The sequence below is a fragment of the Leuciscus leuciscus genome, assembly GCF_965113295.1.
Source record: "Leuciscus leuciscus genome assembly, chromosome: 3".
Taxonomy (NCBI): domain Eukaryota; kingdom Metazoa; phylum Chordata; class Actinopteri; order Cypriniformes; family Leuciscidae; genus Leuciscus; species Leuciscus leuciscus.
Genome location: NC_138727.1, coordinates 51,297,453 through 51,313,636, shown reverse-complemented (window position 1 = coordinate 51,313,636; position 16,184 = coordinate 51,297,453). Strand labels below are relative to the sequence as shown.

The following is a 16,184-nucleotide window of genomic DNA, read 5'->3' as shown; positions in this document are numbered from 1 at the left end:
GTACTGGAAAAAGGTAAAAGGACATTCCAAACTCCCAGGCCAAGACAAAGACTTCAATGACCACACTGACGCCCTCGCAAAAGCGGGCGCCCTACACGGTGAACCGTGGAATTCCCCGAAACCCTCACCCACCCCCGACGTAGCAGTGCTAACCCGAAGCAAGAAACCATCACCTGCTACTGCACCTGCTTCGCAGATGCTGTCACTAACCCCACAAATTTCAAACAACGACCTTGCAGAAATGCAAGGCTCGGACACTGCCATAAAGACTATGATTCTCCACCTCAAAGACCCCTCCCCCAACCCAATCGCACCGTCTGACACCAATGATAACTCAGATCTCAGACACTTACACAACAGCAGACACATGCTGCGTGTGCGGGACGACATTTTATGGTTTGTCACCGATGACACCACTTCGCCCAAGCTTGTCGTGCCCCGATGTCAAAGGGGGGAGATGATAAACCACGCCCACAACGCACCTTACGCGGGGCACCACGGTACCAGAGCCACGTATGAGACACTTAAGACAGGTGGCATACTGGCCAGGTATGCAGCAGGATGTGGCAGAGTATGTGAGAGAATGCCTGGTCTGTTGCCAGTTTCACCCAACAAACCTGACTCACAGAGCCCCGTTGCAACGCAGAGGAATCACATTTCCCTGGTCAGATCTCCAAATTGATTGGGTGGGACCGCTGCCCAGATCGAGCAGAGGTAACAAATACTTTCTCACGGTGGTGTGTCAGTTTACCAAGTGGGTAGAGTGTTTGCCAGCACCTAACGACACCGCCCAAACAACGGCATATCTCCTGATGAACCACATCTTCTCCCGATTCGGGTTGCCACTGAGAGTCAATTCAGATCGAGGTACCCATTTCACCGCAGAGATCATGCAAAAGATCTGGAGAATTCTAGGGGTACAAGCCAAACTTCACATCAGTCACCATCCGATCTCATCCGGACAGGTAGAAAGGTCTAACCGAACGGTGGTCGCCATGTTGAGAAAATATGTGTCGGCTAACCAGAAAGACTGGGATGCGAAACTTCCCCTGGTGCTGATGGCTATCCGAGCCACACCACAGGAATCCACCAGAGTGGCTCCATTTGAACTCATGACTGGGAGGCAGATGACTCTGCCCTTACACCTGTTGTACCAACCAGGAGACAACAACCTCGTCACCGCCTATACTACGTCCCAATATCTGGACGAGCTCCATAGACACTTGAAAACAACTTTCGCTTTCGCTCAGCAACACCTGAAAACCAGCGCTGATGGCCAGAAAGCATACTATGATCGAAAGGCATCCCACCAAGAACTCAGTGTGGGCGACAAAGTCCTGTACTACAGTTTCGCCTTGCCACCCAAGCAACTGTCAAAAAAGTTTCTGCCTCACTGGACCGGACCACATGAAATTGTGAACAAACTCTCTCCTGTAGCATACCAGATCCAGCTTAAACGGGGACCAAGAGAACCCGTTCTCAAATGGGTCCACCGAAATCAAATTAGAAGATATGTGGCCCGTAGTAGGGACAGACAAGAAGAGGCCAATACAAACTAAACTCAACCGCCTTCGTTGCAGGAAAAGAAGACTGTCCCATCTCCCGGGACAACCCTCGCTGACCTATGACCAACACGACACTGCTACACGTGTCAACCTGCTCAACCAAAGCATGTGGATTCAAGTCCCACGAGGAGCCATCCTCCACCTAGATGACCTGGCCTTGTACCACCTCCCAAGTGAAGAGTACCAAGCCGAACTAGAAATTCTGTCTTTCTTCAAGTGCCGCAATTTCACTCTAGATCCCGAACTGGAAGATTGGATTGCAAAAAGGGGGTCACAAGTCATCGACATAGCTCCCCTGGACTCAGCCCTTCAAGCATTGTCCCGACTACCCATTCTGAACACTTCACCTGTGGTACAAACATGGACAGCCGCTGATACCGCACTGTGCATTACCAGCATCCTCGGACACGCCCTAGCTTTGGGTTTGGCCTATATCCTGTACAGAAGGATCAACGCAATTCGAACCTCCACAGCCAAGCTCACAGAGGCAGTCTCCGTCGGCTTCAGGAGAAACCTCCGGAAGGATGACTCCCCACTAGAGCAAGCTGAAGACCTCATCGAGCTCACGCTGCAGTCCTAAGCAACACCCGTGTGCAGCCTCCTCCCATCCATGCACCTGCCATCTGACCGTTGTTACCGTGATGACTCGACTAGGCCCATACATGCCCGGTCGACTCATCAAAAGGGGGAATGTAACGGAGAGCAGATCACCAGTTGCAGGGTGATTAAATCAAATTAATTAATGCAGTCTAAATCTACAAAACCCCTGTCTCGCTCTGACTCAAGCTATTCTCACACTCCAAAGCACTCTCATTTACGACACCTCTGCTGTTTTGAGATTGCTCTGCGCAAGACGTGCAGCCCAAACGGCGCCGAAAAATGGTGTAAATCATTGTCTATCTCTCACTCTACATGATCTCTTACGTCTAAACCAACAGAGACCGTCTGTTTATGGCCGGGAGAGCCTCACGCTGACCAATGAGAGCGATCCCGAAAGCACCCCCCCCCAGGGAGTCTCTCGGACACTGATTTACACATAGACACTAATTAACTCTTCACAACAATAAAAACAGTGTTGTGGAGACCAGATGCCCAAAACATGTGGTCTGTGCCTAATACATCAATCCAAAGAGCCAAACGCACGCACACCCATAAGCCTCACCCGCAGCGACGGGGACAAGAGTTCAGCGGACGGGTATGGACTTTCAAGACGCACTCACATACACACACACAGAAACACACGCAGATCCCACCACGTGGGACCAAAATCCTTGTATGAAATATTTTAAATGTATTTTCTTGATGTGTGTCTGATCCCCTGTCCCAAATATTATGCCTATGTAGTTTGTTGGCCTGTAATCACTCTGTGGTGCCCACAATTACAAGAAATGATGTACCTCCTTGATTTTAGATATTAGAACTGTCATTCGCGGTATTGCCGTGTTCCACGAACCCCAACGATGCTGAATCTTTAACACAAAATATCAGAGAATGCATTGTTTTATTAAATACCAGTGGTATTAAGTTATGGACGAATTCATCGTTCAAAACCCCGCGGAAAGGAGGCGTATAGACCTCAAAACGTCAGGAGGTGGGCCCATACGTTGTTAAAGACGATTGGCCCACGTACGTGAGGGAGGCGTGAGTTTAGCCCTTTAAAATTGCGCGCCCCTATCCTCTCATTGCAGTCCGCCAGAGAGAGAGAAAGACGACACGCCTCCTTCCCTCAAGGAAGCTCCGCTCGCTTTTATTTTCCTTTTATTTCCAAGTCTTTTCTTAGAACTACCATTACTTCAGTATAGTCTTCTGAAACCAACCCACAAAACCAACTTAAGGCTAAAGATAATCTTTGCTGAGTCTTCGCTCGCTTCAAGTCGCCATAGCAACCAGAACGCCGTGACCACGTGATCCAGGTGTCTTTATCCAACACAGACGAACGCACCCAAAGAAGGCCGATCTTTCAAACAGAGTAACGTAGATCTTTTAAATTTGCAATCTGAAGGAAATGCTGTTTAAAGTTGTCTAAATATTACTGAGAAACGTTGGGGTTTTGTGGTGAATGACTAAACTGTTTCTATCCCTCTCTCTAAATTCTCTTTCACACACACAAACATACACATACACACACACACACATACTCTCACCCACGTGTGCCGAGACAAACACACTACCACGTGCTCACGGAGCGACACACCCACCTTACAAACGCTACCATCTCCACATCTCACACACACACCTAACATCATTTCGTATCTCAACTATTAGTTTCCTCTCGCTGAGTTTCTCTCTCTCTCTCTCTCTCTCCCTCTCTCCCAATCTCTCTCTCTCAAACCTTTTTATTTTGTTGTATTTCTGTATTACGATCGTTATATTGCTTGTTTTGTTTATGCATTTTTACTCCTGCGTGATTTAAAATAATTGTGTAATCGCTAGCCTGTTTAAATAAACTTTGTTAAATCATTTGAATTAAGTTTGCCTGCTTTGTTTCAAATTCTGAGTCCCTGATGAGTGCAGATTGTACCTTATAAGCTCTACGATTGGTTTTATTCTTAAAAGAAACCTAAAATTGTCTAAAACACGGAGATAATTATCTTCTTTGTGGCCACAAGAAAGTGTTATCTATCAGTGTTAAAGACGCCCGATTTCTGTTCATAAATTATACATTCTGTCCGCTGGGCGGCCAGTCTGCATGGTAAATGAACATTCGTCAACTTCTACCTCAAATTCCCCCAAATTGAGTAAATGCTACCCGTCTCTATCAGTGATTATTACAAGTAATTGTGTAATCGCTGATACAAGCCGAGGTTTTGACCTATTCCCTAATTTGAATAAATTAATTTATGGAAGCAACAGATGCATATTCACATTGATGAATATTACCGCTAATTTGAGCTAATTAATTCCCCAACACAAAGTCATTGTTGTTACATAAATTTGATCAAAAATACAGTAAAAACTGTAATATTACAATTTAACATAGGCTATCTGTTTTCTATGCCATAGTAAACTGTAATTTATTCATGTGATCAAAGCTGAATTTTCGGCATCATTACTCCAGTCATGATGTTATTTCATTTTAATATGCTGATTTGCTGCTCAGGAAACATTTCTTATTATTATCAATGTTGAAAACAGTTTCATATTTTTGTGGAAACCATGATACATTTTATGCAGAATTATTTGAGGAACAAAGTTGAAAGAACAGCATATATGAAGTAGATTTGTTTTTAACAGTGTAAAACCCTTGACTGTCACTTTTGATCAATTTAATGCATCGATCCTTGTTGAATAAAAATATTAATTTCATTAAGAAAATCTTACTGACGTCAACATTTTGAAACGTTATGTACACTTTTGGTTTGTTTATTGCAAAATAACTCCTGATTGTTTCTCTGTCATCTAAGCAAGGCTTTCCCAAACGCACTGGGCCTGTGAGCTCAGCGAAGCACCAGCATCAAACGCTCTCTGTGATTGATTGGTTTCGTCTTGTATCCAGATGACTAGGAGAAAAAGTTCTATCCTACACAATTATCCTCTAACATTCGCTTATTTTTGCACTTAGAAGCTTATTTTACTCACTGAATTGCGTGCTAAATTAATTTTAAAATGACTGGTAAAAAAACACATTTGGATCGATATTTTTATGTGAGGATCGATCCTTTTCGATACCACGTCAGTATCGAAGTATCGATACTTCAGGATCGATCCGCCCATCACTATAATTAAGTGATTAATTGAGTGATGATTGATCATTACTGAAGACACCTGATGTTAACAAGCAGAATCACTGATGGAGAAAATCACAAATTGTAAGCCACCGTTATGGTGATTGGTGTTTGCTTTAGTTGGGTTCTTGACCCTTACACGTTTACTTTAAATTTTGCTTGTCTGTTGTTATTGATTTATAACAGTCAGATGAACAAAGAAAAAATGTGATCTGATGGTGTTGGTTATTTTTTGACATAATCACGTTGTGATCTGAAAAACTAAACTTATTGAGATAGTTTGGATTTGTTAATTACAGCATTATAGCAGCTCTGTGATTCTACAGCATATGATTTTCAGTATTTTTCATGTAATCCAAAATATTTAATAAACATTGTTCTGATCAAAAGACTTTCAAATTCATTAATTTATTTAGAAACACAGATATCAATTAAAGCTGCAAGCAGCGATGAAAGGGCCCTCGCACCCGTGCCATCGTCACTCGTTGGCTTTAGGAAGACAGAGCATGGTTGGGCAATGTGCTTTTAAGGAGGTATACAGTATATTGTAGTTGCTAGCATGTTTAGTATGTTTTTAGCATGCTTAGTACACAGTAAAATCCCCAGTGTTAAATCAACACTGCTCAGAGCACATATGGTCCCACTCTACAGAGTGTTAAAATTAACACTGAAGCAGTGTTGAAGTTAATGAGATAATTAAGTTAACACTGAAGCAGTGTTGAAGTTAATGAGATAATTAAGTGATTAATTAAGTGATTGGCCATTAGTGGTGACACCTGATGTTAATAAGCAGAATCATTGACGGAAAGAGAAAAAACAATAACAGAAAAAAGAGAAACACAAGAACTACAACTGACTTCGAGTCATTACATTGTTGCATTTATTATTACCAGTTTGACTTTATTTCTGACATACATCGACAAAAGTTCTTGAGATTCAACAGAAGTTTAGACGGTAATGTTTAATGGACTGTTACCATTTTGGTGGTAAGTGTTTGCTTTAGTTGGGCTCTTGACTCTTTTGATTTTGTTAATAGTTATTTTTCTCTGACTGTTCCATCATTGTGTTTATAAAGCACATTTGTTACTGCAAGAGAAAACATGACCTGCTGACAATATGTTTTGATGATAAATATCATCATGTAGTGACCTGATTCACTGATGTCATTCAGAGTCTAAGTCTTTGACTATATTCTTGATGACTTATTTTAGTATTGGTGATTGTAGCTCTGAGATTCTACAGTTTGAGATTCAACAGTAATATGAAAAATATTGAACATATTTTGTGCAAAGAAGGTTTTTGTGTTAAAACACACAGACATAGAGTATCAGCATATGAATCTCAACAATGGTGACAATAAACAAACTAGTGATGAACAGATCAATTCTGAACATCACAAAATAAACTACTAAAGTCAGAACAAAACAATAGCAAAATAAAAGCCAACAGAAAAAACAATGAAAATTACAGGACAATTCAGCTGCATAATTTATTCATGCTGCAATGCATGATGTCAGCCATTGATGCGTTCTGATTGGTGGCTCCCATCATGCACTGCAACATTAAGCGTTTGTTTGATTGTCACCATTGTTGAGATTCATATGTAGATTATTGATGTTTGTGTGGGATTTCAATTCTTTCAGATCATTAAAATATTGCTGGAAGTAACTACTGTAGTGAAAAATTAATAAAACTTTTGGAAAATCAATTTATAATGATGGGTGCCATCATTAAATCTGGTCACTAGTGGTGGGCGATACTGCAAATTTCGGTATCGATCCGATACCAAGTAAATACAGGGCCAGTATCGCCGATATCGATTCCGATACCAATACTTTTTCATTTTAAAAGCATGCACTTGAACTTGTATGCACTTTCCTGTGCTAGAGCAGTGTGTCATGATTTATGAGGTGAATGCATCATTAATATGCTAAATCTGAATACGTTTTAATGACTACTAAATATTTTGTGATTTGTGCTCTCAACTCGCCTGTAATTAGTCAGTGACTTTTACAAAACTACCCTAATTATATTACTAGCCTACTACTAGCCTACTAGTACTAGTCTACTGCAAAAGTTTGGGGTCTGTAAGATTTTTATTTCTCTTCTGCATTTATTTGATAAAAAAAATACAGTAAAAACTGTAATATTACAATTTAACATAGGTTTTCTATGTCATAGTAAACTGTAATTTATTCATGTGATCAAAGCTGAATTTTTCGGCATCATTACTCCAGTCATGATGATAATTCATTTTAATATGCTGATTTGCTGCTCAGGAAACATTTCTTATTATTATCAATGTTGAAAAGAGTTTCATATTTTTGTGGAAACCATGATACATTTTATGCAGAATTATTTGATGAACAAAGTTGAAAGAACAGCATTTATGAAGTAGATTTTTATTTTAATTTTTTAACAGTGTAAAACCCTTGACTGTCACTTTTGATCAATTTAATGCATCGATCCTTGTTGAATAAAATATTAATTTAATTTAAAAAATCGTACTGACGTCAACATTTTGAACCGTTATGTACACTTTTGGTTTGTTTATTGCGTTTATAACTCCCGATTGTTTCTCTGTCATCTAAGCAAGGCTTTGTTTCCCAAACGCACTGGTCCTGTGAGCTCAGCGAAGCACCAGCATCGAACGCTCTCTGTGATTGATTGGTTTCGTCTTGTATCCAGATGACTAGGAGAAAAAGTTCTATCCTACACAATTATCCGCTAACATTCGCTTATTTTTCCACTTAGAAGCTTATTTTACGCACTGAATTGCGTGCTAAATTAATAAAAAATTACTGGTAAAAAAACACACATTTGGATCGATATTTTTATGTGAGGATCGATCCCTTTCAATACCACGTCAGTATCGAAGTATCGATACTTCAGGATCGATCCGCCCACCCCTAGTAATTTCACCATCAAAACAAAACCAGGGCTGCATTTGCAAAAGCATCTAAAACTTAACTTGATTGCAGACCAATCAAATTAGACTTGCGATGCTTTCAGGAAACACAGCCCAAATCATAGTTTCTCTTCCCACAACACATATGCTCTATAAGCACAGATTTGGAGCAGCCAAAGAAATACTAATGTTTAAAAGTAAAGGGTCAAGCGCCCAACTAAAGCAACCACTGGTCACTATAATGGTGACATGAAACGAAACATTCCATCAAACATTACCATCTAAACTTCTGTTAAATCTAAATAAGACTATGTGTAGATGTATGACAGAAATAAAGTCAAACTGGTAAAATAATAAGTGCAATAATTGCTCGAAAGTCAGTTGTAGTTCTTGTGTTTCTCTTTTTTCTGTTCTTGTTTGTCTTTCCTTCAGTGAGTCTGCTTGTTATCATCAGGTGTCACCACTAATGGCCAATCATCACTTAATTAATCACTTAATTATCTCATTAACTTCAACACTGCTTCAGTGTTAACTTAATTATCTCATTAACTTCAACACTGCTTCAGTGTTAACTTAATTATCTCATTAACTTCAACACTGCTTCAGTGTTAACTTAATTATCTCATTAACTTCAACACTGCTTCAGTGTTAATTTTAACACTCTGTAGAGTGGGACCATATGTGCTCTGAGCAGTGTTGATTTAACACTGGGGAATTTACTGTGTACACAATAGGTATGTGGTTAGTACTGCATTACTGTGTTAACCAGTTCAGTTTCTGTTGGCAGTAGGTGGGGTTATATGTCTGAATATTGCTTTGTAGATGTGTTCAGTGCAGGACTTTTATGAAGTATGTGAAGTTTGGGGGCAGATTGGATATTGTATGCTTGAGTTACAACAACTTCCTTTAGCATTTCTAACATGCTTTAGAACTTAGCTATGTGTTGCTAGCATGTTTCTTGCATGTTACATATTAAGTTTGGGGCAGATTGGACATTCCATGCCTGTGTTACAGCAAATTCCTATTTAATTGCAGCAATAGCATGCTTTAGCACTTAGCTAAGTGTTTGCTAGCATGTTTTAGCATGTTTCTAGAATGTTGTTAGCATGTTTAGCACTTGCTGGCACTTTTTTATATGTTATTAGGAGTCCACAACAGTGTTTAACATGTCACTTCCTGTTGCCAGCAGGTGGCGCTTTGACTGTAACTGAATATGAGCATTGTCATGTGTTCAAGACAGAACGCTTATCAAAAGTGTGAAGTTTGGCGCAGATTGGACATTGCCTTCTTGAGTAACAACAACATCCTGTTTCATTGAATTAGCATGCTTAAGCACTTAGCTAAGTATTGCTAGCATGTTTTAACATGTTTCTAGCATGTTTAGAAGTCAATGGCATTTTTAACGTTGCTAGAACGGCATCAACGTGTTAAACATGACACTTCCTGTTACCAGTAGGTGGCGCTATTACTATAACTGAATATTCTCATGTAGATGTGTTCAGGCCATGACTCTTATCAAACGTGTGACGTTTGGGGCAGACTGGACATTCCGTGCCTGTGTTTCAGCAAATTCCTATTTAATTGCAGTATTAGCATGCTTTAGCACTAAGCTAAGTGTTTGCTAGCATGTTTTAACATGTTTCTAATATGTTGTTAGCATGTTTAGCACATGCTGGAACTTTTTTATATGTTATTAGGAGTCCACAACAGTGTTTAACATGTCACTTCCTGTTGCCAGCAGGTGGCGCTATGACTGTAACTGAATATGAGCATGGTCATGTGTTCAGGACAGAACGCTTATCAAAAGTGTGAAGTTTGGCGCAGATTGGACATTGCCTTCTTGAATAACAACAACATCCTGTTTCATTGAATTAACATGCTTTAGCACTTAGCTAAGTTTTGCTAGCATGTTTTAACATGTTTCTAGCATGTTTAGAAGTCAATGGCATTTTTAACATGTTGCTAGAACGGCATCAACGTGTTAAACATGACACTTCCTGTTACCAGTAGGTGGCGCTATTACTATAACTGAATATTCTCATGTAGATGTGTTCAGGCCATGACTCTTATCAAACGTGTGACGTTTGGGGCAGATTGGACATTCCGTGCCTGAGTTACAGCAAATTCCTATTTAATTGCAGTAATAGCATGCTTTAGCAATTAGCTAAGTGTTTGCTAGCATGTTTTAGCATGTGTCTAGTATGTTGTTAGCATGCTTAGCACTTGCTGGCACTTTTTTATATGTTATCAGGAGTTCACAACAGTGTTAAACATGTCACTTCCTGTTGCCAGCAGGTGGCGCTATGACTGTAACTGAATATGAGCATGGTCATGTGTTCAGGACAGAACGCTTATCAAACGTGTGAAGTTTGGCGCAGATTGGACATTCCATGCCTGAGTTTCAGCAACTTCCTGTTTCATGGCGAAACATCGAAATTTGTCAGGCCGCCGAGGACCCGCCCTTCGACGAAAACTCAAGATCTTCGCAATTTAACGTCGCAAAGGCCTTAAGATTACACTCACCAAATTTGAAGATGATCAGATTAAAACTGTAGGAGGAGTTCGTTAAAGTACGAGGCATGAAAATGGCAAAAACTGCACAAAAATCTGAGAGGAAGTTGAAAATGGCTGACTTCCTGTTGTGTTTAGGGCTACGCTCCAAGATACTTTTTTGTAGGTATTAGGTCCTTACATGTATGTACCGAATTTCGTAAACGTACGTGGAACATAGCGGGAGGTGCACTCCGTTGAACTTTTATAGGTGGCGCTATCGAGCCATTTTGCCCCGCCCAATTCTGAAACCTATATCAGATGTACATTTTCGCCAGTTCTGACGCGTGTGCAAAGTTTCGTGAGTTTTCGAGCATGTTTAGGCCCTCAAAAATGGGATTAAATGCGGAGAATAATAATAATAATAAATATATATATATATATATGTGTGTGTATATATATATATATATATATATATATATATATATACACACACATATATATATATATATATTATATATATATATATATATATATTTATATATGTGTGTATATATATATATACACACACACACACATATATATATATATATATATATATATATATATATATATATATATATATATATATATATATATATATATATATAATATATTTATATATGTGTGTATATATATATATATATATATATATACATATATACATATATACATATATAAATGTAACAATACATATATATATATATATATATATATATTCATTCCTACTTCCATAGGAATTCATTGAAAAGGCTCGCTCTGCTCCGCACCATTATCAATGTCTGTGTGGACGATCATATTTTACTTTCGTTTTTAAGTTAGCGATTCAAAAGCCCCCAGCGGTGTCACACGTTGATTAACCGGTGGGGAAATATTCTCACCGTCACAAACCTAGTATATTTTCATATAGATACAATAGGCCTACCTGATTTTGAACACAAGAGGGCAGTATAGCACTATGAATTACATAATTTATTTTTTGGACTAAAAAAACATTCTGGATGTTTTTAAACTTAAACAATTATTGAATATAAAAAAAAAAAGAATAAAATGGCTTTAGTTCTGATATTTGTATAATTTTATATAGAAATACATGGTGTATAATTACATTTTTAGAAGATAGGAGGTTTTTAGTGTTTCCTTTTTTGACATTACTTTAATCCCTCGCCATAGCAAAACCGTTTGAGATATTTATTATTCGTTTACAATTTAGCATCTTTAATGTATTTTCATCATGTTGAAAAAGTTTTGTGGGAATAAAATAAACCACTTAAGAGGACTGGTTAAAAATTCAGAGGCTGATTTTGCAAAGAAATCCACATTCAAACCAAAATATCTGACTTCCTGTTGGTCTGAGCTAATGACTGTAAATTAGAAAGTTGTCCGGCTTGATGAGACCAATATACGTACTGATTTTTATAACTGTGGGTAAAACTAACCCCCCCACTTTTGTCAAAAGCATTTTGAAAGTGACACACTTCCTGCTACCAGTTGGTGGCGCTATAACTTTGACTCACAATAGTTACATCCATCTGATCGGCCTCTTACCACGTACACACTGCTGAAGTTTCATCAAGATCAGTTAATGTGTGCAGAAGTTATAACACTTCGTGTTTCTCTTTTCTCGCCATAAATTCGTTTCCTCGCCACGGCCAAACCGTTCGAGATATCAAAAATCCGTCCGCAATTTAGCATCCTCAATGTCTTGACTTCATGCTGACCGAGTTTTGTGGGGATTGGTCGAATTCTCTAGGAGGAGTATTTCACATTCCACAGCAAGCGTTTTCCAAACAACCCATAATAGCCGACTTCCTGTTGGGCTGGCGCAAAACTTAGAGCACGAAAGTTGTTCGGCCCGATGAGATCTATATGTGTGCTGAGTTTCATATTAATTCATGCAAGCTAGTTTGATCTATGGACCAAGTTTTTGGACCCCATTCCAGGGGGCACTGTTGAGCCCCCCTGCCACGCCCGGGTACCAGCTTCAACCCGTCCCTGATGGCAGGGGGTTCCGACTTGTATGTAAAGTTTCAAGAGTTTTTGAGCACGTTAAGGACCCCAAAAGCCCCTAAAACCTTGATTAACAATATAAAAGCAATAGTCAAATCCCCCCTCCCCTCACACACACAGAAACACAGAGAGAGGGAGAGAAAATTCTTCAGAAAATCCACATTCAAACCAAAATATCTCTCTTCCTGTTGGTCGGAGATCGTTAATGTAAATTAGAAAGTTGTCCGTCTTGATGAGAACAATACACATACCAAGTTTTGTTGCTGTTGATAAAACTAACCCCCCCACTTATGACTAAAGGTGGCGCTACTGAGCCCCTCACCACGCCCGTTTCTGAAACTTTGCACATGTCTACGGGCTAATAAATGTGATGTGTCTGTCGAGTTTCATCCAATTTCAAGTATGTTAAGAGTCTCAAAAGCATCAAAAAAGAATATTAAAGTTTGAAGCGTTGCCATGGCAACAGTATTAAAGATATCAAAAATCCTTTCACAGGTCTACATCTGCCGTGTGTTTACATTATACACATAAAGTTTGAAGCAAATCGGGTAAAAATAAGAGGGTGATTTCAAAGCATTTTGAAAGGGACACACTTCCTGCTGCCAGTTGGTGGCGCTATAACTTTGACTCACAATAGTCACATCCATGTGATCGGCCTCTTACAACGAACACACTGCTGAAGTTTAATCAAGATCAGTTAATGTATGCAGAAGTTATAACACACTTCCTGTTTCCATTATTCGCCATCACTTCGTGTCCTCGCCACGGCCAAACCGTTCGAGATATCAAAAATCTGTTCGCAATTTAGCATCCTCAATGTCTTGACTTCATGCTGACTGAGTTTGGAGGCGAATGGATGAATTCCCTAGGAGGAGTACATTCAATTCCACAGCATGCGTTTCCAAACAACCCATAATAGCCGACTTCCTGTTGGGCTGGCGTAAAAAGTAAAAGTACGAAAGTTGTTTGGCCCGATGAGATCTATATGTGTATTGAGTTTCATATTATTACATGCAAGCGTGTCTGATTTATGGACCAAACTTTCGGACCCCGTTCAAGGGGGCGCTGTTGAGCCCCCCTGCCACGCCCGGGTACCAGCTTCAGCCCGGCCCTGATGGCCGCAGGTTCTGACCTGTGTGCAAAATTTCAAGAGTTTTCGAGCATGTTAAAGGCCCCAAAAATGCCCGAAAGGTTGACAGAAAAATAATAATAATAATAATAATAATAATAAATAATCCTACCGGAAACAATAGGGCCTTCGCCCTTTCAGGGCTTGGGCCCTAATAATAATAAATAATCCTACCGGAAACAATAGGGTCTTCGCCCTTTCAGGGCTTGGGCCCTAAATATCTCTCTTCCTGTTGGTCGGAGATCGTTAATGTAAATTAGAAAGTTGTACGTCTTGATGAGAACAATACACATACCAAGTTTTGTTGCTGTTGATAAAACTAACCCCCCCACTTATGACTAAAGGTGGCGCTACTGAGCCCCTCACCACGCCCGTTTCTGAAACTTTGCACATGTCTACGGGCTAATAAATGTGATGTGTCTGTCGAGTTTCATCCAATTTCAAGTATGTTAAGAGTCTCAAAAGCATCAAAAAAGAATATTAAAGTTTGAATCGTTGCCATGGCAACAGTATTAAAGATATCAAAAATCCTTTCACAGGTCTACATCTGCCGTGTGTTTACATTATACACATAAACTTTGAAGCAAATCGGGTAAAAATAAGAGGGTGATTTCAAAGCATTTTGAAAGGGACACACTTCCTGCTGCCAGTTGGTGGCGCTATAACTTTGACTCACAATAGTCACATCCATGTTATCGGCCTCTTACAACGAACACACTGCTGAAGTTTCATCAAGATCAGTTAATGTATGCTGAAGTTATAACACACTTCCTGTTTGCATTATTCGCCATAAATTCGTTTCCTCGCCACGGCCAAACCGTTCGAGATATCAAAAATCCGTCCGCAATTTAGCATCCTCAATGTCTTGACTTCATGCACACCGAGTTTGGAGGCGAATGGATCAATTCCCTAGGAGGAGTAGATCAAATTCCACAGCGTGCGTTTCCAAACAACCCATAATAGCCGACTTCCTGTTGGGCTGGCGTAAAACTTAGAGCACGAAAGTTGTTCGGCCCGATGAGATCTATATGTGTACCGAGTTTCATATTATTACATGCAAGTGTGTTTGATTTATGGACAAGTGTTCGGATCCCGTTCCAGGGGGCGCTGTCGAGCCCCCCTGCCACGCCCGGGTACCAGCTTCAGCCAGGCCCTGATGGCCGCAGGTTCTGACCCGTGTGCAAAGTTTCAAGAGTTTTCGAGCATGTTAAGGGCCCCAAAAGTGCCCGAAAGGTTGACAAAATAATAATAATAATAATAATAATAAATAATCCTACCGGAAACAATAGGGCCTTCGCCCTTTCAGGGCTTGGGCCCTAATAAATATATAAATATATATATATATATATATATATATATATATATATATATATATATATATATATATATATATAAATATAGCTGCGAGCAGCGATTGCGGGCCCAAGCCGGTGGAATAAGCCAATTAAATAAAACCGGCTGGATGCAGATTAATATTTAATATTTCTGATATGTAAATATTTATGTGAAACGGGTTAAGTTGCACAGAAGAAAGCCCGTTCTAGACATGCCCTGTACAGTTTAAGAAGCGGAATACGCAGAGCCATAGGACTATTATTTTGTCGAACAGACCTGGGGAACTACTGATGACGTCACAGGCTCAGATTTGCTTGACCAATCGGGTGAAAGGGGCGTCTCATGACCGCCCACATGTGCAAAACGGATTTTGAAGTCATTTATCCGTTTTTGAACCGTGAACCAAAAAACGAAAAATCAAGCCGAAATCTCATATTTTTCGTTTTTTTGAAAAAACGAATAAAGGCTCGTTTTCTCGTTTTTGCTTATTTCATTTCAACTCGGAAAACAAACTATCAAAATGCACATGGACCATACTGAAACTTGTTTTGTATGTCCACGAGAAGGTTTGAATATGCGATAAACTAACGGTTTCAAAAACGAAAAAACGAATTATCCGAAGGTACACGGACCATAACCAACACCACCTGATCAACTTTTCTCTTTGTTCATCTGGCTGTTATAACTCAGTTACAGCAGCCAAACAAAATCTAAAGTTAAACATTTAAAGGTCAACTGCCCAACTAAATCAAACACTGATCTCCATAATGGTGACTAAAATTGTGATTTTTCTCCTTCAGTGATTCTGCTTGTTAACATCAGGTGTCTTCAGTGATGGTCAATCATCACTCAATCAATCACTTAATTAGCTCATTAACTTTAACACTCTTGAGTGTTAATTTAACACTCATATTTTAACATTTTAACACTCTTGAGTCTGGAGCCAAATAAAATCCCAGGAAAGTTAATTTAACACTGGAGTT

General features: G+C 39.6%; 1 protein-coding gene across 1 annotated transcript in view; it reads right to left on the bottom strand.

The window, feature by feature from the left end:
* Positions 1–16,184, bottom strand: part of LOC309495532 (adhesion G protein-coupled receptor E3-like) — a gene marked incomplete at its 5' end in the record, with an annotated part of 84,878 nt that overhangs the window by 30,319 nt on the left and 38,375 nt on the right. The window lies entirely within an intron of this gene.